General features: G+C 38.3%; 1 long non-coding RNA gene across 2 annotated transcripts in view; it reads left to right on the top strand.

Annotated features, from left to right (window-relative positions):
• The window catches only part of LOC139151342 (uncharacterized), a 69566-nt gene that overhangs the window by 24344 nt on the left and 20699 nt on the right, over positions 1-24523 (top strand). The window contains exon 2 of one of the 2 annotated variants that reach the window (XR_011556403.1): positions 680-909. The exons of the other annotated variant lie outside the window; for it this stretch is intronic. This is a non-coding gene — a long non-coding RNA (uncharacterized lncRNA). The remainder of the gene's footprint in view (positions 1-679; positions 910-24523) is intronic. 2 annotated transcript variants of the gene reach the window in all.

Genomic DNA, 24523 nt, shown 5'->3' with positions numbered 1-24523 from the left:
TGGACGCACTTAGACCACTCGGCAGAAAGTAGGGCTCCCTGTTTCGTTAATAGGTATACAGGAGAGAAAAGCAAAAACATGAAAAAGGAACTTACATTTACTTTTCACTTATTCAACAAAAGCAGAAAAACAATATACGACAGCAGTTTTCTTGTTTTCATTTCTTTATGTCAAAGAGGAATAACTGTTGGACGCGTTTTGCCACGGATTATATACTCTTTTGTTATTGATTTTGTAATATTGTACTTTATGATCAAGATCCCAATTGGGATACGACTTCAATAAAGGCTTTCTTTACTTTACACCGTCGATCCCTGTTAGCACACTAGGCTTTGTTAGCCGAGAGACCCAATGGCGTCCTGCCCCTTTTCCTCTCGGTACAGACTGGGTCAAACTTGTCTTCACAACCCAGTGGCCTTTGTTTTGCTCACACAGGAACTTGAGTTTCAGAATGAACTAACCCTTAGGGAGAGTGGCAAGTAGACGTGCGCATACTGCCCTTTGGTCTGTCATGCGACCATCAAGGGCCAGTCGACCAGCCCTAATGAATGTGCCATCATCGATTTCTCTGTCTGTCATGCGAGCATCCAGGGCCAGTCGACCAGCCTGTGAATATGCCATCAGCGATTTCTCTGTCACCGATGTCAAGCAGATCCTCTTTTTTCCACACTCCAGGTAGAGAAGACCAAGGTGGCACCATCGACTTCAAACTCATCATTGGTGTCGCAAAAGGACCTCAAGCCGCTCATCTTGGGCGTCACTAAGGACCTCAGCCCTCCACTCGGCGGCTGCGAGCCTGGCTGGCTGGGGACCTCGATATCCAGGTCGATAAGCTGCTGACCCTCCGGGTCAGGCATTTCTGCAATTTCTTTGATCAGATCATCCTAGTGGCCATGCTGTTAGTTAGCGGTATGTCATTTGCACATATTTTCTAATGGGTTTTCAAACTACAAGAGAAGGGGGTATATCAGTTGCACATATTTCTCTCAATGGGTATTCGAATTACAAGGGAAGGGCCGAAGAGGGTTGTGGGCCTTTCCAAGGGCTCTCCGTCTGCCTGCATTGGCCTTCACCTGCATGCCCCCCCCCCCCCCCCCCCCATGTGTTGAACCACTTTCAGATCAAGATGGCGCTGGGGGCTAGGTTTGGCGATTCGCGTATAACGGTGGTCCATTTACCCTCCCTGCTGCAATTAAGGCTCCCAGCCCCCTCTCAATTTTGGGGGGATGTTGACTGACCCACATTCAGTTTGAAATTAAGATGGTGCTGGGGGCTAGGTTTGATGAATCACCAATAAGGTGGTGTCACCCTCCCTGCTCCTTTTCATCGCTCCTCTGTTGGGTGATGACATTTCACACTAATCAAACTATAAGGCCCTTCTTGCACTATGTGCATTTACATGTAACGGTGATGGTATTTTTGTTGGTGTCGGACCGTGGCCAGGAGGAATGCATTTTAAATGTTTCTTTGCAGTGTTAAATGCTGAAGATTTTTCAGCTATTCTTTAGATGACATTTTGTGCAATTTGACTTCTTATGCAGATGACAGACTCAAAAAGCCTGTACACCTTCCTGCTACAGTTGCGACAGTATATTTATTCCTTCAGCAACATTTATATTTGTCAATGATAATCGGAATTTATCATTATCTCTTTTTAAATTAAACCATAGGTATTCAGTAATAAAGAAATATGAAAATTATTATTACTATTATTTATTATTATCATTATTATTAAGAAATGTGGAAAATATGAAAATTGTTAAAGAAATATGGAAAATATGATATATTGTTGTACTGTATTTACCAAATAGAGTACTTTTCGCTAGTACTCTATCTACCAGATAAATTTTCGCTAGGCTGGCGAACTTTTAGTAGGAATTCAACATTGCCAATGGTGCTTCATAATGATAATGATGATAATGATGAAAATAACAAGAACAACAACAACAACAATAATAATTTTCATATTTTCCATATTTCTTTGTAACAACAACAACAACAACAACAACAACAACAATAATAAATTAAAGCTGCAAGCAGCGTTGGCGGGGCCCAAGCGATTAACATGGTTTCCAGTTTGTGCAGTGATTTTATTATGTGCAAAATTTCAGCTTGAAAACAGTCAAGTCCTTGTAAAGAAGAATTTTGAACATCATCTCATATTTACTGTCTGTTTCAATCGTAATCATATGTTTTATGCAAAATACAATATGGCGGCAAAACAACGTGACCGATCAAATTGCCTTTCACAAACTTGAAAGAGCTCTCACTAAGAATGACAAAAGTGGAATTTCATTGCCATCAGTGTTGTGGTTCTGGAGAATAAGATTTTAGAGATAAATTGCGATTTGCGCAAAATCAAATGTGGAGTCTGAAACTGAGCACGGTGAGCGACCAAAAATGTCTTTCAAAAGGACAAGACATATATGAATTAGATGCTACTCAAAATTGACAATACTGGAAGGCTGAAATATTCCATCAAATTAATGTATTCATCTCTGAAATTTGAGTGTAATAATTGCAATTTTGTTGTAATTCCATTTAGTCATATATTTTTTCATTTCATCTTTAGTGTTCAAAGTTTTACCTTTGTATAATTTTATGACAAGAATGTGAAAATTTAGAAAATCAAGCATGGTGACTCCATCTTTTGTTTGTAATATTTGATTATTCTCATATGCCAGAATTCAAAAATTTTTCCATGTGTTATTCCTTGTACTGCTTTCTGGCCTGATCTTGTTTAGGTATAATGTTTCACTGTCATGAGCGTCATTTGACACACACTATTCTTCAACTACCATGTACATTAGAGTCAGAGCTCTCTCTGTCACTGCTCACGTATGCAGTAACAGTGACACTACTGTACCAGTAACAGGGCAGTATCTGATAGTGACAGTTGCCCATAGGCAGTAGCGGTATTATCTTTGATAATTTTGACAATATTTATGTTCAGTTTATACAACTGCGTTCGTGTTCTACTCTCTACAGCATGTTGAACTGTCCAGTATTCAGCTTGCTAGCACAGCCAGTGTATGTGTAACATGCACCAATGCTGACAACTGACTGTCAGTCTGGACTCTAATTAAACTAACACCATATACATATTTATGTATACTGGCTTTGTCGAGAAACTGAACATTGTGTGTTTGAGCATGCTGTAGGGAGACAGCAAGAAACTGTAGTTGATATATTGGATAGAAATATTGCAAAAATCATCAACGGTTGGAGCTTGTGCCCCCCCTCCTGTTACTAGGCTCAAGTCTGATTTTTATACGACAAATCACAAATGTTTAGATAGTTAAAAGTCATGGAATGTGACAAAATGGTTGTAGATTCTGTTAAATTATTACTGACATTACAACATTTGAATGACATAAAAATGGTATTCATTGTTCATTTAATTACCTACAAAAACTTGGAATCGGAAAATGTAAAACATAAAACGAAACCAAACATTTTCAAGTGCCCCTACAGGTGGGGCAATATTTCAAGTTCCCTCTCTACTACCCTCAAAATTTTCAAATCACCGTTCCCGAATTTCTCCAGCCCCCCTAACCGTTTTTTTTTTTTTGTGAACGCAGCCTTGGTAACAAACCTGCAATCGCTATACATGTCGCGCTTTAACAGCACGAAACCTGCTTCATCACACCAGTTTTTCAAACGAATTAGATATCCATTTTCATACCTGTTCAAAAGTAAAATACTCATAGACTTGAGATATTTGTGCATGTTAGACTTTCTATACATTCGCTTTACGCTTGAATTTAGCATGGAGCTTTGGTAGCTCCATGAATTTTAGCAAGCGATGCTCGGACAGCGCGCACAACGTATCGATGACACTTGGGTCAGGGGTCATCACAAAAAAAATCAGTGCGTATTCACGGCCAGCTTGAATCATGCCACGGATCGCGGAAATCATGGATCATAAATCCAAATGTTCATGTCTATTACTTAAACAGAACCCTAAAATATGAAATACATAATGTTTTGATATTGAGAACCATCTTTTTGTTTCACTGACGATCAAGTTTAATGCTCAAATATCGCAACAAAAATTGCGTATTTGCACGATATGAATGCAGAAGTACGTTGACTCGGCAGACGAGCGAGCGCCTTCTCTGAAAATCTGTTTCCGATATCACGTCACAATACACTGAAAAATCTCGCGAATTCATCTCTACGGAAGCCAATCAACACAAGTTCCTAACGTCAGTAAAGATATTGTCTTGTTGCCAGCAATACACCACCAACATTTCGCCGTTCAGGAGTGCCTTACTCGCTCTACTTTGTAAAATAAGTCGTATGCTTTTGCCGTTACCTAACTTTCCAAATTCACGGTAGACTTTCCGCAATAGTAGTTGGAGATGCGCGTGGTGGAAAGCGCAATTATCCATAATCACACAGTCACCTACAGCCAAACACCCTTTTATTAAAAGTGTAAACTAAATGGTATTATGTCAGGATTTTATTCGCCAAGTTTGGTCAAAATGACACCATTCAAAGCGACAGGAAGAAAGTTAGAAAATTATGTAGTGATATAATATTATTAAAGCTCCATGCTAAATTCAAGCGTAAAGCGAATGTATCGAAAGTCTAACATGCACAAATATCTCAAGTCTATGAGTATTTTACTTTTGAACTGGTATGAAAATGGAGCTGCCTTCTAGCTGCATCGTAAACTGTGATTTGTGAATGCTTTAGTGGGGTGAAGGCGATGTGAGACACCTGAGTGTGGTGAACGCGATAGCGGGCGGGATGAGCGCTACACGAAGGAGTTAGACACCGCGACATTGCACTTTTTATATGATATCCAATATTTACGGCTACTAGATTATACAATATCGAAGTTAGATTGGCTCGGCTAGATCTATAGGGTGGTGAAATATCCGATATATATCGGATATTTACCCGTAATTTGACAGAATTCAGTATCGCCTAGTATCAAGGTTAGAGTCAGTCCCTGGAATCATGGATGTAAAAAATAGCATGCTGGAATTAAGTCGGGTTTTACCAGAACAGTAAGGCGGTGAAATTTCCGATATATATCGGATATTTACCCGCGATTTGACAAAATCTAGTATCGTTTAGTATCGAAATTACAGTCAGTCCATGAAGTCGGTTTTATGAAAACATGTACATGTAAGGTGGTGAAATGTCCGATATATATCGAATCCCCGACTGAAACTAACTCAGTACTGCACAGACTCAGTTAACGCATTCCATTGCTAGGAAACCTAGCCTGCGCTGCCTAATTCCAAATAGGTATGCATGGATATAAGAGAGACACCGAAGAAACTACGATTTTAAAAATTATTTTAATTTTAACATTTCACCGACTTCAATCAACTCTAGGCGCATCGTACCGTGCATTTGTAATGCATTTGCATTGTTCGGATGTCTCGAAACTACCGAAAGCGTACAATGACCGGACTATAAAACACGGGGGGGGGGGGGGGGGGGGGGGATCGGGGAAGGTTGGGGGGCTCTTGTAAACTTTTTGGCATGCTCATTTAAGCTTTTGTCAAATTCCAACGCTATCAACCCACTATGTTGGTTGCATGCCAAAGAAGTCTGCCGTCAGTCATCGGCCGACGTACGACAAAGCGACAAATTATTTTGTTCAAAGAGTAGACAATTAAATGATAAAACATTTCGATAATATGGCTGATATAAGGATTATTTTTGATTCATTAGTAACAGTGATGGAACCGGCATAATTTACGATGGTGGACATGGTTTTCTCTCGCCTGCGCGATTGCGCAAATCGCGCATTTCCGAGCCATTGCCTGCCCTGGTAAAGTTACTGACAGCGCGGAAGTCGCGCACAAAACAAAGCAGGCAAAGACGCCGAAGGAAGTGGATGTTTACTGAGTGTTTCCACTATAATAAGTTGTGCAAACAAACATAAGATGCCAGGTCGCACCTATTTAGACCTAGAACAATGGCAAGAGCGTCCAACTTCTCCGATATTGGATATAAACCCGCGATTCGACAGAATGTAGTATCGTTCGGTATCGAAGTTAGAGTCAGTCCTTGGAAGTCGGGTTTGACCAGAAATGCAAGGTCACGATATATATAGGATATTTAACCGGGATTTGACAGAATCTAGCATCGTCTAGTATCGATATTTGAGTCCCCAAATCGCCAATAAATATCTAGTAAATATCGGCGACCTCACAGACCGTGCGTGCCGAGGCACAGGGCAAGTCATTCTAGTATTGTGTACTATCGATATCAGAGTCCCCAAATTGCCGATAAACATCCAATTAAATATCGACGATTTCACAGATCTGGCGTACCGAAGCACAGGGCAAGTCATTCTACTATTGTCCAGTATCGATATCAGAGTCCCCCAATCCCTGATAATATCGGGTAAATTTCGGCGATCTCTTAGACCGGGCATGCAACTGCACAAAGCAATTACAGCGAAATTCGATCAAGCTGCAGAACTTCATTTACAGTACATTTACCAATGATTTTGACGATGAGATACAGCTGGATATTGATACACTACCTAATCAGGTTTGTCAGTTTGCTCGCGAATTTACCCTTTTAGTGGTCAACTATTACAACTTTGCGCCAACATCAGACAGACCAAAACAGCAGGTGACGCAGCAAGATGTCTGTAAACTAATTTACTATGTTTACAGCAGCTATCAGTTTCAATGGTGACACACACAGAGACTGGTTGCCAAGTTTTACAAGCAGTTCAAAGTAAAGTTTGTTCATTTTACACATCACTCTATTATTTTTGAAGTCATGAACTTTATTGATATTCAACTACAAAGAACACTGTCCTCTGAGTCTAAATTTGCAGTAAGTTCGTTCTTTTACCACCTCTCCGTGAATTTGAACTGCTTGTAAAACTTGGCAACCAGTCTCTGTGTGTGTCACCATTGAAACTGATAGCTGCTGTAAAGATATAAACATACTACATAGTAAATTAGTTTACAGACATCTTGCTGCGTCACCTGCTGTTTTAGTCTGTCTGTTGGCGCAAAGTTGTAAAGTTGACCACTAAAAGGGTAAATTCGCCAGCAAACTGACAAGCCTAATTAGGTAGTGTATCAATATCCAGCTGTATCTCATCGTCAAAATCATTGGTAAATTTACTGTAACAAGGTGCTGTTTCAATAGATATGTATCAGCGATTTTTACGACATTAACGGCTGGACTTGATGTGGTCTTGTTTACATTTTTAATCAGCTACATGCTCTCAGTTACACAACACACCAGGGCCACTCCATGCATGTCAGATAGAGAAACATAAACAAATCACCACACCTTGCAATGTCATGTATCTGTCTTTTTTTATCATGATGAAGAAGTGAGCGTGCATTCAGACACCTACATATAAAAATACCCGAATAGCTTCATTTTTGGTCCTTGACACTCACATATCAGCTGTGCATAGACCCCAGTAATTGTGCCATTCAGTCGATCGCACCGGTCGGCCACCCTTAAAGCTAGTGGCACACTCCTCTAAGTACTCTCGTCGCAGTATACTCGACAAGGTCACCTGGCGTACAAAAGCTGGTCGCAAAAGTCGCCTTACACAAGGGGCCGAGATTAGGGTTCGTGTGACTGCTAGCTGAATTTGACAGGGGGCATTGCAATCTGTCGTGCCGTCTTTGACTTTCAAGTGTACAATATAACATACATCACTAATCGATCTTCTGACTGACTAGGTTTTAAACTGCAGCCTTATGAACATTGGGGCGACTTAACCGATCCAAATGCCTTTCGCAAACTTGAAAGTGCTCGTACTTTGAAAGATATGAGTAAAATTTCAGTTGAATGTGTGTATTGGTTCTGAAGAAGAAGATTTTTAAGATTAAATTGTGATTTACACAAAATCCAATATGGCGGCCAAATTACTTGACTGATCAAAATGCCTTTCGCAAACTTAAAGGACTACCACTAGGTAAAATAAGTGTAAAATTTTAGTTCAATCAGTGTATTTGTTCTGGAGGAGAAGATTTTTAAAGATTAAATTAGGATTTTTCACAAAATCCAATATGGCGGCAAAACCATGAGACCGATCCAAATGCCTTTCGCACACTTGAAAGAGATCACACTATCGATGATAGATGTAGAAGCTTTTTGCAAACTTGAAAGATATCACTGTAAGGGTGACATGAGTAAAATTTCATATTAATCAGTGTTTTGGTTCTGGAGAAGAAGATTTTTAAAGATTAAATTGTGATTTCACAAAATCAAATATGGCGGCCAAACCACGTGACCGATCGAAATGCCTTTTGCAAACTTGAAAGAGATCACTGTAAGCATGACATGAGTAAAATTCCAGCTTAATCAGTGTTTTGGTTCTGGAGAAGAAGATTTTTAAAGATTAAATTACGATTTTCTGCGCAATCCCATATGGCGGCCAAACCACGTGACCAATAGAAACGCTTTTCGCAAACTTGAAATAGATAACACTGTAGATGACATTTATTAAATTTTAGTTCAATTGGTGAATCTGTTCTGGAGAAGAAGATTTTTAAAGATTAAATTGTGATTTCAAAAAATCCAATATGGCGGCCAAACCACGTGACCAATCAAAATGTCTTTTGCAAACTTGAAAGAGATCACTGTAAGGATGGCATGAGTAAAATTTGAGCTTAATCGATGTTTCGGTTCTGGAGAAGAAGATTTTTAAAGATTAAATGACTATTTCAGAAAATCCAATATGGCGGCCAAGGTCACGTGACCGCATGCGATTTTATTTGCAAATTCTAAAGACCTTAGGTCATGCTTACTATACAAAAAATTTCAAATCGACTAGACCCCTAGGTCTTCTGGACAAGCCATTTTTAGGTTTTTGGAAAATCCAATATGGCCGCCAGGTCACGTGACCAATCAAAATTTCAAGGGTCAGGTGCACGAGTACTAATTCATACCTACTTGCCCTGCAAATTTGAGAAGTTTTTGTTCAGCCGTTTAAGGGATCTAGGTCGACAAAGAATCGGCAGAAGAAGAAGAAAAAGAGGAAGAAGAGGAAGTAGTAGAACTTGAGCAATAACAATAGGGTCCCAGCCGGTCGGCTTGGGCCCCTAATAATAATAATAACAAGGCAGTATTGCTGAAGGCAATGAGTACTTGGGCCGTGATAGAGTAATTTTGAGGACAATATATACTACTATTCAAATATGGTCTTGAATTTCCTCCTGTCAATTAGGCATTTGATTAACTGGTTATTAAACGAAGCAATGGCATGACAACAGCAAAATATGTCTAGCAACTTTTGTGGAGTTTGAGGCAGGGGTTCTTTATTTATAGTGGAAATTGCTTAAACTCCTTAAATATTCAAATTACAGCAATTTTTTTTTGTTCTCGATGGTAGATGTCTAATATTTAGATGGGCATATTTAGATTTCTACCCTATAGTTATCCCTATATACCAAAAATCGGACATCCAGCTCTATTGGCTTGCTCAGAATTAGACATGCGCATAATTAATGAGGTACAATATGTGGTGTCATAAGGTGTCCCATCATACCAAATATGAAGGGTGTAGCACTTGTGGTTACTGAGTTGTGGACAAATGTATATATTTGAGGTCAAAGGTCATTGAGGTCACGTGACATTTTGTCAAAATAATTGTATTGCTAAGTTATTCCTATACACCAAAAATCAGACCTCTAGCTCTATTGGCTCGCTCAAAATTAGATATGCGCATAATTAATGAGGTACAATATGTGGTGTCATAAGGTGTCTTATCATACCAAATATGAAGGATGTAGCACTTGTGGTTACTGAGTTGTGGACAAATACATATATATTTGAGGTCAAAGGTCATAGAGGTCACGTCACATTTTGTCATAATAATTGTATTGCTAAGTTATTCCTATATACCAAAAATCAGACCTCTAGCTCTATTGGCTCGCTCAAAATAAGATATGCGCATAATTAATGAGGTACAATATATGGTGTCATAAGGTGTCCTATCATACCAAATATGAAGGGTGTAGCACTAGTGGTTACTGAGTTGTGGACAAATATGTATATTTGAGGTCAAAGGTCATTGAGGTCACGTGACGTTTTGTCAAACAAATCATATCCCTATATACCAAAAATCAGACCTCTAGCTCTATTGGCTCGCTAAAAATTAGATATGCGCATAATTAATGAGGTACAATATGTGGCGTCATAAGGTGTCCCATCACACCAAATATGAAAGGTTTAGCACTTGTGGTTACTGAGTTATGGACAATAATGTATATTTGAGGTCAAAGGTCACCAAGGTCACATGATATTTTGTCAAAGAGGTCTGAGATATCTGCGTGAACCGATGGACTCACTGATGGACTCACGGACGGATATGACCCAATCTATAAGCCCCCTGGACTTTATCCGTGGGGACAAAAAACTGTGTCACTGCATCCTTTAGGCAATATGAATACGATGAGAAACTAAATTTTTATTTTTCTTGGCCTTATACATGGGAGTCTATGGAGAACTGCCTTATACATGGGAGTCTATGGAGGTGTAAACTAAAAAGTCCTCTAACACGGCCAAATTCGATCGCATTGTGAAACAAATCGACGTGCATCTGTATGGGGTCGGGTACTATTCTTGTGCAAAGTTTGAAAGAAATTGACCAGGGCATGTCTGAGATATCTGCGTGAACGGACGGACGGACGGACTGACATGACCAAACCTATAACTCCCCCAGGACTTCGTCCGGGGCACTAAAAACAACGCAACAGTTATTACACTGCACAGCTACACCGGCGGTAGGTTCATATCCAGAGCCCCGTACGGTCTGCCGCCGTCGCTTGAAAACAATCTCATAAACCTGGCAACTGTGTATGGGCAGCTGGATACTTGACTTCCCGGAGAAGGCGAGCTGTCACGTTCAAGCTCAGGATTATTTGTCGATCAAATTTCAGTAAATTTACCTAATACCTAGATGAAATTTTGTCTATAGGCTGAAATTTCGCCGAAGTTTGACAAAATTGCATAGATTTTTCAGGTTCATATCCGACATTTTTGAGTTTAGAGTGCAGACAGAAATAAGTTTTGAGGCAACATGGCTGCGACCCCATGTTGACCCTAGCCCTGCGTACGATGCTATGTGCTACAGCTAACACACAGCATCGTACGCAGGGCTAGCGAGAGAGTTGCCGACATCGACGGTTATTTACGAGAAGTGAATAAAAGACTGTCATTTTTGGAAGCGATCGAGTAGCTGAGGTAGGCTGGGATACGACTTGGGCCCAAGAACGCTGAATTTCGGCAGTAATTTGGCTTTTTACGTCAAATCCCAAAATGGATTTGAAGTCACCGACCCTACGTAAGGTTCACGGTCTTTGCAGGGCTGTGGTGAGCGGGGCGATTAGCTGTAGCGGAACACACAGCATCGTACGCAGGGCTAGTTGACCCCAAGTGAAAATGTGTTCCCGATCAAATCTTCCTATATTTTTTTCAGAATTTTTGACAAAATCATTGCTTCTTAAATCTTTTGTAAAATATAAAATACTAAAATAAAAATGCGATGTGCCATGTCTCCAGATTTCTAAAATATCGTTCGTTGACCGTTCGACGGAATATTCATTTCGCAAACTTGTGACGCAGTTGAAATTCAATACTGACCGCCAAATAATCTTAATGAGACGAGATCATTCTAGACATCCTCCAAATTATCCAACCATTCGCGTTAGAGTTCAGCTCGCTTAGAGTATCATAACATTCTTCGGCCTTCGTTTAGATCGACCCTAATCTCTCCCATTTAGAAAATAAATACACAAGCTACCTTGACAAAACTTCGTGCACCATCCAGGACCAAACGCACTACAAATCTGTCTTGACGTCATCATCTCCTTACATGGTAATCGGAATACCGTATTTTTTAGCAAAGGAGACACAGAATACGTCGGAGTATTCAGTTTCAAAACGTATTACATTGTGTGATGTTGTCCAAAAAAGGTAATGTTACTGCAGTGGTATAAATTACAAAACACAAAAGTTCAAATCAGTTTATTTTGGACTGGCTTTACCCAACATTTCATATTGTTTCTTATGCCAGATTTGACCACGTGCTTACTGGCGACCCCTTTACATGCAAATTTTGTGTCAAATGGTGTGTTCTCCTGGAAAAACAAACGTACGATTTCTATATGAAGGAGGCGAAATTTGCCCTCAAACTCGTGTGGGGTGTACCTAGCTATTTTGAACGAGCTTCTCGAATCTGCAGCTCTATTTCGAAATGATGGTCTGGTTTTCTCAGCTCAAGGATACGTGTTCTCCATCGCTGTGGGCATTACTATCTCAACTGGGGGTGCAGTTTCCAGTCGTAATGTTTTTCATTGTGTCCGGGATATAAAACCTTTCCTTTTTACACTTTTGCTTTGATTAACACTGGTCCATATCTGTCAGCGATGAAACATGTTTCAAGTTTAAATGTTAAATTCTGGTCTCGAGCCCTCTTGTTCGACCAAACTGAAATTACCCCTCCCACTTTGGCTCGTTCAGTGGGTGTAGCAAGGGTCGTGCCATCGCCTAGGAAACGGAGGGTGCATTAATTGTTGCATTTCGATGCACATTTTGATTATATTCAGAAGATTTTTGGCAAAAACTCAGATAGAGAAGCATTAATATTCACATCTCACTTATTCAAGACTGGCTGAGAGCAGCACTTCCATTCAGTTAACATCATTACGCCATTTATTATGCCAAGAAAGATGAAGCCAAGACATTTTGCTCTCCCTGGTCTCAGCCAGAAATGGTTATACCTTAGGGACTGGACATAAATTACAGGGGGGGGTGGGCCGGTGTTTTTCGAAAAACCGCTGCGTAAAAAATAGTGACCCTTCAAAAGTTCATGCACAAAAATTAGTGACCCTCCCCTACCCCTTATCCGTGCATGAAAATAAGTGACCCTCCCCTGTTACTCAATACCACCCCAAAAAACCCGCAATGTGTTAAAGACCCCCTTCTGACTTGCTATACTTTTTAAGTCGCCCTCCCGAAAGGAAGGCAAAATGTGGCCGATATAACGCGTTGTCCAAAAAATATCAAATCATATGTGTGTGATAATTCATGTAAATGTACTTTGCTTGAAGTGGCAGGTAAAAAGTGCATGCCTGTACAAAAAATGTAATTTTTAGATTTTATCGATAATGTTGATTCACTATACATGTAGTCGACTATACGAAAACTACGAACGTGTATTTTCCAGTATAAAACTAGCTATATCTGTTCATATACAGATGTTTAATAACTGATATAGATATACTTGATTAGCATGGGTTGTTTACAAGTGCACATGTGAACAAGATATTTGATTTTGGAATTTCTCTCAAAATGTTGATCCACTATACATGGGAGTCTATGACAAAACTATACATGGGAGTCTATGACAAAACTGTCAAAAAATTTTCAGAATTAAAAATTTGCACTATTTGTGCATATATGGACCCTGAATAATTGACATAATTGTGCTTGATTAGAAGAAGGTGGTAAATGTGCATCTGTGTACAATAACTTTGTTTTTGGAATTTCGCATAAAATGTTGATCCACTATACATGGGAGTCTATGACAAAACTGTAAAAAACAATTTTCAGAATTAAAATATGCACTGTTTGTGTATATATGACCCTGAATAATTGACATAATTGTGCTTGATTAGAAGAGGGTGGTAACACGTGCATCTGTGTACAATAACTTTGTTTTTGGAATTTCGCATGAAATGTGGATCCATTATACATTGTAGTCTATGAAGAAACTATGAATAATTTTTTTTAAATACAAAAGTTGGCAAATCTGTGTATTTATGTATGCTTGATTATTGATATTTATGTTCTTGATTAGACTAGAGTGGTTACAAGTCCATGTGTGTGCAAGAAATTTGATTTTGAAATTTCACCGAAATGTCGATTCACTATACATGGCAGTCTATGATGAAACTATGAATAATTTTTTTCCAATACAAAAATAGGTAAATCTGTGCATTTATGTACACTCAATTATTGGTACTAATGTTCATGATTAGACTAGAGTGGTTTCAAGTCAATGGTTGTGCAAGAAATTTGATTTTGGCATATCACTTAAATGTCGATTCACTATACATGGCAGTCTATGATGAAACTATGAATAATTTTTTTCCAATACAAAAATAGGAAAATCTGTGCATTTATGTACACTTGATTATTGGTATTAATGTTCATGATTAGACTAGAGTAGTTTCAAGTCAATGGGTGTGCAAGAAATTTGATTTTGGAATTTCACTGAAATGTCCATTCACTATACATGGCAGTCTATGATGAAACTATGAATAATTTTTTTCCAATACAAAAATAGGAAAATCTGTGCATTTATGTACACTCAATTATTGGTACTACTGTTCATGATTAGACTAGAGTGGTTTCAAGTCAATGGTTGTGCAAGAAATTTGATTTTGGAATTTCACTGAAATGTTGATTCACTATACATGGCAGTCTATGATGAAACTATGAATAATTTTTTTCCAATACAAAAATAGGAAAATCTGTGCATTTATGTACACTTGATTATTGGTATTAATGTTCATGATTAGACTAGAGTAGTTTCAAGTCAATGGGTGTGCAAGAAATTTGATTTTGGAATTTCACTGAAATGTCCATTCACTATACATGGCAGTCTATGATGAAACTATGAATAATTTTTTTCCAATACAAAACTTGGTAAACCTGTGCATTTATGTACACCTAATCATTAGTATTAATATTCATGATTAGACTAGAGTGGTTTCAAGTCAATGGTTGTGCAAGAAATTTGATTTTGGAATTTCACCAAAATGTTGATTCACTATACATTGTAGGCTATGAGGAAACTACAAATAACTCATAGGTTATCTGATCCTAAATTGTTATTCAAAAGTTGTTGGACCTGAAGCTTCCAGTTGTTATTGATGACACTATGCACTATTCTGAACAGTTTGTATTCTGTCAATGTCCTCAAAAAATTAAAAAATGTACATACAGCGACATGAACGTTTGACACCGACCTATACCCAATGTATTGTCAATGGAGAATGATGTCAAATAAGTAATTTCCCAAATTGTTATTGAAAGAGTCATTATAGGGGACAGTTATGCACAATAGTGTTGAATAAGTAGAAATCATGACAACTTAAATCAATGTGGCTGCTTGGACCATCAACACATTGTTTATTATACCTGAAATTTGCGCCCGAAGGGCGCGCCGAAAATGGTAATGGCAGAAAATGAAAGTGCCAGGAGGTATTTTTTCTTTTTTCAGTATTCCATAACGTGCACATGCAATTTCAGCTTTGATGCATGAAAAAAGGTGACCCTCCCCCATAGGCTTGCACAAAATTTTATGACCCTTCAAAAATGCTTGCGCGAAAAATGGCGACCCACCCCCAAAAAACACCGGCCCACCCCCCCCCTGTAATTTGTGTCCAGTCCCTTACAGAGTTTTTTCCCACGGAATGAAAACAAATGTACTTGGGCTGAGGCCCAAGTACAATAATGATTTTCATATTTCTTTATTATCATTAATGGCTACTGAATACCCTAAGATTCAACTTTACTTCGTTGAACTTAGGAGCAAGGCCGCATGTAAAACACTTACCGCCTCCTGCATCTTAATAGTTGGTGACTGACCTCGCAAAATACAGATCACTGCACTTGTCTTTAACAGCAAAATTTTTAACACAGAGTCCTGGTTGAACATGCACACTCGCGCTCCACATCAGACGATCACCGGCGTTTGGTTTGTTTTGCTTTTGAATAGTTCTTTTACCGGTTCCATTATTCAGTGGGCGCTAGGGTATACGGTATACGAAGTGTGCATTATACAGTCACAGAACTATTCAGCCGTGGGGTATACGCAGGGTATGTTACTCATAGAACACTATTGCAGGTTTCACACTGAACTATATATTTTCGTCGGCAATGAATATAAAATACAAGAGGCATTTTTTGGCATTGTATATTCGTGTCATTTTTATAGAACACTTCGTTGTACAACACAAAATCAGTATGTTTTTGTTGTTTTCAGTATGAATACGGTATTTGACACTGCCGCAGCAATGCATTGTGGGATAACCGGAAAAAGGTCGATTGTTAGGTGACTGCTTCTGGCAGTTTTTGTGTCCGCGCGAACTGCGCTGAGCGCACCATTGGGCAAGGAATGAGTCTAAAACAATAGGGGCCACAAGCACATCGTAAGCTGGTGAAATCTTTAGTCCCATTTATTTCCTCAACGCACCCAGCTCCTATACTGTGATTCATACATTATCAAGACAAGACAGAGGCCAATAACCACCGAGTTACTGGGCTTTAGGTATTTGTAGAATCATCATTGAAAAATGATGTTCGTCTTCAAAATATGGTTTCGCTCTGTGAGTAAAGACGTTGGTAAAAATTGTGGAATCAAAAGTAATTGCTGTTAATTTTATCACTAGTTCGGTAAAACTTAGATAGTATGGCTATGCAAGTAGTTGCATTGCGTATGAGTGTTCTAAAAACAACCACATACCCAGCAGACTTTTGATATTTAAATTTTGCCATAGGGACAGGGTGAGCGAAAAATATATGGTCACCGCTTCATGTGTCATATAAAAAAGACACAGCCCAGAGACTTATTGGTACATTGTCTACTTTGGCATCACAGCAGACGATTCTTGATGAAGGTAAGAATAAATAGCCAACCTTGGAACCGTCATTGCACATATCTTGTCTATATGTTTATAATATACTATAATTTATAATGTTTGACGCGTTCCTTTGTTTTATCCAAAGCCTGATTACTGGTGCGGCCTAGTCGGTTGTCAATAGGGCTATTCACGGTTTACGTCATCTTTCTCTCATTAATATGCAAAAATTAATGTTTGTCCGCATTTTTAGATTACGCTTTTGAAAATAACGCGTGCAAGAACGACGAAAACACATCTTAGTAGGCGACTGTTAGTGTAACAATGAATACTAAAAGCCGTATTCACGACTCAGAGTACAAGCTGCAAAAACAGCCATGCATGTAACATTAATAAAATTTGTCCGCATTTCAAGCAGCGTTGTTCGATGTCGCGCACGTACAGCTATATTCAGTAACAAATCTGTATCCGTTAACAGGGCAATAGCCGTATACGGCTTCTCCTGGCTATTGACACCACAGCCAACTGGTCCTCTATTTGGTTATTGATACCCTTATCAAAATAAAAAAAAGGAAGGTCGTGGGGAACGTCTAGGCAGATCTCTTGGTCGTCGGGGAATCTTACTCGCTTGGCTTAGCTTCGAGGTACACGGGAACTTAAGCTGGGAAATACTGGGGAAACATATACTCACACGGAGACGAAGATATGCGGTGGTTGGCAATTTTACTGCTAAGGGAGAGACACCAGGATGCCCCTAACTAAACTAAACAATAAACTAAGTCAAAAACTAAGACTACTCTAACTACGGGGTCATACCCAGATCTACACGCCAGCGTAGTGCCTCCCGGAATTCTCCTTCCAGTCTTTCTTTCACTCTTTTTAAACACTTTTTTGAATAATTTAGCTGATAGATGAGAAATGTCTTGAATTCCGATCATAGGCTACTGGGTGTGTGAACGTGTAATACCCGGCTATCAAATCTTCATACTGGTATCTTTGTGCCGCATATGTGTCGACAGGTCTTTTGTTCTATTATTTTGGAGGTAAAGGAGGGGAATGTGAGGAATTTTTCTCACGTTCAAGGTTGCGGGCATTGGAAATGAGGGAAACATGAGAATGGCTTCATACCAGCATAAGGAAATGATAGAGATATGACATCGTTCTGTTTCACTAAGAAAGCTGTCCTCAGCTTTCAGATACATCCCGGTGTCTCTAAAAATGTGCAACAACATCAGAAAATGAAAATACAGTTTTCTTAAAGTGCAGTCTTCGCCCTGTACGTGGTGTCTTCCTTCCTTCGATTGGTGATGCGTTTGATCGATCGGAAATAGTTGGTACCAGGGCCGGGAGTTAATAAAAGTACAGAGACATGCGGGTGCCTGGAATGACGTTGCCATTGAATTTAAACAGAAGAGACTTGAAAATGTAAATTTGCCGCCAATTTTGAAGAATTACACCTCCGGTAAATCGTGGGAATTCAACCCAAGTGGCGAAATGTTGAAATTTGGCGAATTACTAAAATGAAGATTTACAGTAACCGGTGCAAATTATAGAAACATGACACCCCCTCCCGTTTTTTTCGCTAGTTCGCCTCCAAAGTCGATCCATGTAGCTTAGTGATTCTTGACAACATATATTCTTCACAGAAATCCAAAACACTTCTTTCGAAATAGCTTCTTTGATTGTAATTTTGCAGTCCCATCATAGTGCTACTGCAGGTGGCCTACACGTACCAATGGGTGTCAATAGCCAACCGGCCCTCTCTATTTCGCTATTGATCAGGGTTTTCTATCGACTGCGCTATTTCACAAATTGCGCATTTCAAGCCATCGTCCGCCCTGACAAAGTTACTGACAGCGCGGAAATCGCACACAAAAGACAGCAAACAAAGACGTCTACATATACTGATATATGAGAGTGACCCAAGCGCACAGTGTAGCGTACTGTGTTTATCCATGATGGAATTTGGGAAAATTCTAGCTTTAGCATTGTGTAGGCACGCATATCGCGATGCAACGCAATCGTTTGATCGGCGCATATTTTCATGGATTTAAACCACCAAATTCGGACCAAATCGTGTCAAGGGAACAAATGCGTCAAATTCTGAAACTTGTGGTTGATAAATCGACAGAGGAGATAGGGTGCAGCCGAGCACATCACAAGCTGACAAACATCAGGATGTCTATGTTAGTACGGGTAACAAACCTGTAACTGTGAACAGCGCTATAGCCATATACGGCTTCTCCTTGCCATTGACACCACAGCCAACTGGTCTTCTATTTGGCTATTGACATCCCTCCCGTTTTTCGCCAGTCGGCCTCCAAATTCATCTAAACTTAGCGTGGTTATTCTTAACAACATATATTCTACATAGAAATCTAAAAACTTCTTTCATAATAGCTTCTTTATAGTCATCATTTTGAAGTTCCATAGTGCCACATCATAATTTCCGTACATCACCTTTAGTTATTCTGTAGGAACCCGTACACCTAATATCAAAGGTATCAGATGAGTAGCTTTTGAGCAACAATTTTTTTGATCAAAAATCGCAAAAGTTGTCCTTAAAATACAAAATTGCAGATTTCAACATAATTGAATATAGCACATTTTGATCATCCCTATGAACCTGTATACCAATTATCAGGTGAGCGGTTTTGGTGAAATAAACTTTTGACAAAACTTGCCTGAAAATACAAATTTGGATATTTCTGCACAATTTGAACAAATTTGAAAAAGTCATACCTAGGGACCTATATCCAAAATACCAAAGCTCTCTGACCAGTAGAATTGAAGATTTTTTGACAAAAAAACAAACATTGCCTTAAAAATAGTGCAAATTTCACTTCTATTGAACTTGTCTAACCGAGATCACCCCAAGTGAACTGCATATCAAATTTCAAAGCAATCGGACGTGTGGTGTTAGAGAAGGTGCTTGTTGATGAACGACGGACGGACGGACAGACGACAACAACGGACAATCAACATAAGACTTATTTGATAAGCTCTGCATTGCTGACAGTGGAGCTAAAAAGGAAGAGATATTGATCGGTATGTTGTGCTTAAAAATATGTGACATGGCCATTCAACAAATTAATATCCTATTTGTGTGTACTATCTCTTTAAATATGGTGCTTAAGGGATGGTTAGTTGTAGACTAAATTTGTAATGTAGTCGGAGGACTTTCCACTTCCTTTGTGTTCACAAAGGCCATATTTTTGAAGTCATTCGCTCGTCTATAATACCTGTACATTAGCAATGGTAAGTATTGAAATAGTATGTGTGATTGACAATGAATAAAACAGGAATACACTCACTTTGTTAGATAGGTAAATAGCTTCGAATAACTTGGGGAATCATGTCGATTGATAGTTTTGACTTGATTTGTAGGACTAAGGAAACATCTCAATGCACATCTTATTTTAAAACTCACAGTATTTGACTTTAAAGAAAAGACAATTTCATATGAAAAATTTGTGGCATTTTGTGACATTATTCTCATGAACATTATTGTAATCAAAATAAATATATTTCAACTGGTTCCTGATGCATAGCTTGGTGACAATGTGAAGTCCTTTGCGTGGGACTCTCAATACCAAATAAGAAAGACTGTTCTTTCTTTACAGATTTAGATATGATACTCAAGGTTTATTTTGGAGTGAGAAATCATAGTGCCAATGTTGTAAGTAATTATTCAGAAGAATAAGCCTAACACATAAAATAGCCTAGTTTGTGAGGAATCTTTCCAGCGGTTGATAAATGAGGACCGCCAACAACACAGTTATACTTATTTCTGAAGCTCACAGTTTGTGATACCTAAAGTACAGAATTTCAACAAGGAGAAAAGAGAACTGACTGCCGACCCTGATCTTTTATTGATAATGATGACTTTCTTGTGATTCTATCTACCATTAGTATGTACTTAATAGAAACTGCTGGAGACTTGGCTGCTCATACAGCTCTGCGATAGTTTTCTGAAACAAATAAGAATAACAGAGAATGAATAAACCTGTGACTACTATGTATTATGCTCACTTTTACACAGACTGGCTTTAGTTTCAGCTCTACCGCTTAACCTTTGTTGCGTATTAGTCATACTAACACAGGTCAATAGGTCATAGAGGTACTCAAGCAACCCCAACGAGGCAAGTTACCAGACATAGGGATTGACACAATGACAAACACGCATGCGCACAAACATACACATATGTACAATACATAGAGACATACTGGAACCAATGCAATACATGCACATACATGTACACAAACAAAGTTTTGCGCGACAAAACTAAAATGTGACCACATCGCAAAATATACTTCATATATCATATAACAATAATAATAAGCAGTTCTATAGATAAATATATGGATTCTTTAATATTACATAAATCTCTAATCTCAATCTCTGTGTGTGTATATATATATATATATATATATATATATATATATATATATATATATATATATATATATATATATATATATATAATATATAAATCACTAAAGTCTTCCATGTGGTTTTTGCTATCAATGTTTTGTATCAGTGTTTTACTGGCTAAGTCTATAAGGTTACATCTCTAATTAACACTTCTCAGTATACAGTCTACAAGACCAAGGAACTCCCTTGTCATCGAAGACAGAACTTGGTATATCTTCATACTCAGCATGATATCACTCGTCACAGCCATCACAGCAAGCCATTGTGCGAAGCCTTGATTCGAAGCTTCATTTAATACTGGCCCAAGGTTTGGCAAAGGTACTGCACAATCGCGTTTGTAGTGGTATGGCAATCTGCACACGAATTAAATACATCAACCTTCAATTGCCATCACAAATTTCATGAAATGCTTCCATTATTACAGAAGCCTCCGTCACATTCGTACTTCGTTATTTGCTCTTTCCATCAAGGACTTGAGAAGGTTGCATGCCTATGCATTGGGATTGTCTTTGACAGATCCGAACACACAACCGTACAGACTGGTTATTATTATTGCTGATATTGCACTGTACAGATTGTATAAGTCTGTTTGTACCGAACCTGTGACTGATGAACATCGTCATTTCATACATCTTCCATTTACAAACAAAGGAATTGATGTCATTAATATCAGCTATATACTTCACAACAATAAGGAACACGATTGGAACTAATTTGGGATAATTGGATCTTCATATGTTTCAAGTTTCTCGAAAAAGTGTTAGGTGTCCAATAGCTGAATGTTGCAATATTACAAATTACTCATAAAAACAAGTGTATAACTTATATAAAAAAGAAAAGCAGATGAGCTTACACTTGCAGATTAAACCGACATTACTTCACCGTCCAATTATAGTTCCAATCGTACGTGTTAAGGTTACATCAAATATACCTGTATACTTGAAGAACCAGTCTGTACCTATTCTGTCATATCGGTACACCAAGACAATCTCCAATAAAATATTCAATTACTAATAAGGCATTGTGGCACTTAAAATTGACGAATTCCTTCAGACATCAATATTCTGTAACTGTTCTACATCTTCTTTCAAATATACTCCGGTTGGCTATGGCATCACTGGTGACATGAACTTGGTTGAGCATCACCACCTTCGCAATACATTATCTTTGTGGACCCAAGTTCAGAGAACCTGGCAGGATCAACTGGAACCATTATTTTAAGATCATTATGGACTCTGTTCAGGACTATGCCAGGAAATGGGCTAAAAGGGAGGATGTAGAGCCTGACACACTGTCAGAATGGGTCAAATCTGTGAGGAAAATAGTCTGTTACCACATTTGTCGACTTAATCACATATTTGCAGAAGATCTTATTCCATATTATAAAGATCTGGATTGAGCGTTTGGGTGGTAGCCATGACAAATATGTTGTCGTCCCAGCTGATGAAGCTACCAATACCATTGTATTTATCTGTAAGAAATATTACTTTGAATGTCACGAACATGGTGTTACTAAGACCTCCACGAACTCCACTTACAGACGATCAATGTTCAACAAAACCGAAATTTTGGTTAACCTTAAGTCATTCATGGATAATTATAATATTGCAACCAAGGATGGCCAAAATAATTTGCCTTGCATATACTAGGTACCAACACTGCACAAAACACCGTACAAAGCTAGTTTAATCGCAGGGTCTTCAAAATGTTCAACAACAGAGTTATCGAAGATATTGACTTCTGTTAAACGAGACTTCAGGCATACTAGGATGTTGTCTTTTCTCGGAGTGGTATAAATAAAAATTTTTGCCACCACTCATTAAACAACAGCAATTGAAGTGCAATCTATCACATAATGGGTAATGCAAACAACCAGACTAGAAAAATTGCTCGGTAGAGCAAATATTATCTGGCAAAGGAAATCACAAAGTTAGAAAGCCGCTATGAACCCAATAAAGGTCGGCGTCTTGAATAAAATCAAACTAACATTCTCCTCTAGGATTCAGTTTTTTCGGATATTCAAAGCTACATCCTCTGAATCGGAATCGAATCCAAAATAACCTTTGGTGTCTGAAATTCATGCTTGCATTCTCTAAATCCGAATCCGAAATTAGTCCCAAAGTGAATGAGTAAAGACACTAGAATCATACTTGATATTTCAAGAATTACTGAAATTTGGTACAGATATTGATATCACAGAGGTGTAATAATTGAAAAGATATTTAAAGGTATCATGTCAATTACCTGCTTATTTGCTGAATTTCCTAATAAGTGTACTATGTCCAGAAATACTGCATCAAAATTAATGAAACTTAGTACAGATGTAGAACTCTCCGTACTGTAAGAGTGTACAAAAATATTTAAGCAGTCTCATGTCAAGTAATGCCTAATTTGCATATTTGATGACCTTTTCGGATTAGTGTGATATGTCTAGAAATACTGCAGCAAATTGAATGAAAGCTGGTAGCAAAGATGTTGAACTCTCAGTACTGTTATGGAGCACAAAGACATTTAGTAGAACTATGTCAATTAAATGGTAATGTGCATATTTCATGAACTCTCATAATTCGTGTGATATGTCGAGAAATACTCCATCAAATATGATGAAGAGAGAGTATAGAAGGCAGAGAAGGGGGCACTGGGAGTTCTTCTTAAGGTGGTATGCGCCTCGGAAATGAAAGACTTAAACTTTTGTTCAAATTTCAAGGAATCTTTCAACTATCCTCTTCCAAATTCCCCAATAAAAATTTGTGGTCACCGTGCAAATATTTGTACTAGAGAAACAAATTGCCCAAGATCGCTACACATATCTGAAATTCAAAATGGCTGTCACCCGTGTTTAAACTCTACGGAGAAAAATAAAATGTTTGATTTTCGAAAAACTAAGACGGTTAAATTTTTCTTACACCAAGAGCTTTAAAATGAACCCCAACAAGTGGTAGATCAGAAAAGAATTGTAAAAGTTAGAGAGTCCAAATATCCGTCCCCGAGGCACGTTCTACCTTAGTGTTGATCTAATTTCTTCAACCGATTTACTTTTGAAAGCAGCCAATGTTCTTTTCTGCCAAGAATTGTTTTCTTATTGGATTTTAATTTTGTGTATTGGACTCCATTGGAGATTACATCCAATTTGGGTGATTCTAACTCGATTTGAATCTGCAAATTGGTAATCCTTTAATGTAAAATAAAAAAAATAAGTAAATAAATAAATAAATACACAAATGTGTTTATATTTCTCTAAGGGGCTGGTCTAGAAAAGGTTAGAGTTAGTGCAAGATGCGAGGTATAATGATATTCAAATATGCAGATTACATTAATGAGCATTGTTTCGGTATTTAAATTCTATGCCAATTACCCTTAATCAATGTGGAATATTCATGTCCTCGGATCTTGCATTGTATAAGAAAAGGTTCGAGTTAATTGTGAAGGTAACTGAAGCTTACACGTGCTAGTTTTCTTTATGTACTTACCTGTAGTTTGGTCTCAT

The sequence above is a fragment of the Ptychodera flava genome, chromosome 15 (assembly GCF_041260155.1).
Source record: "Ptychodera flava strain L36383 chromosome 15, AS_Pfla_20210202, whole genome shotgun sequence".
NCBI lineage: Eukaryota > Metazoa > Hemichordata > Enteropneusta > Ptychoderidae > Ptychodera > Ptychodera flava.
This window is presented reverse-complemented; position numbering and strand designations above follow the sequence as displayed.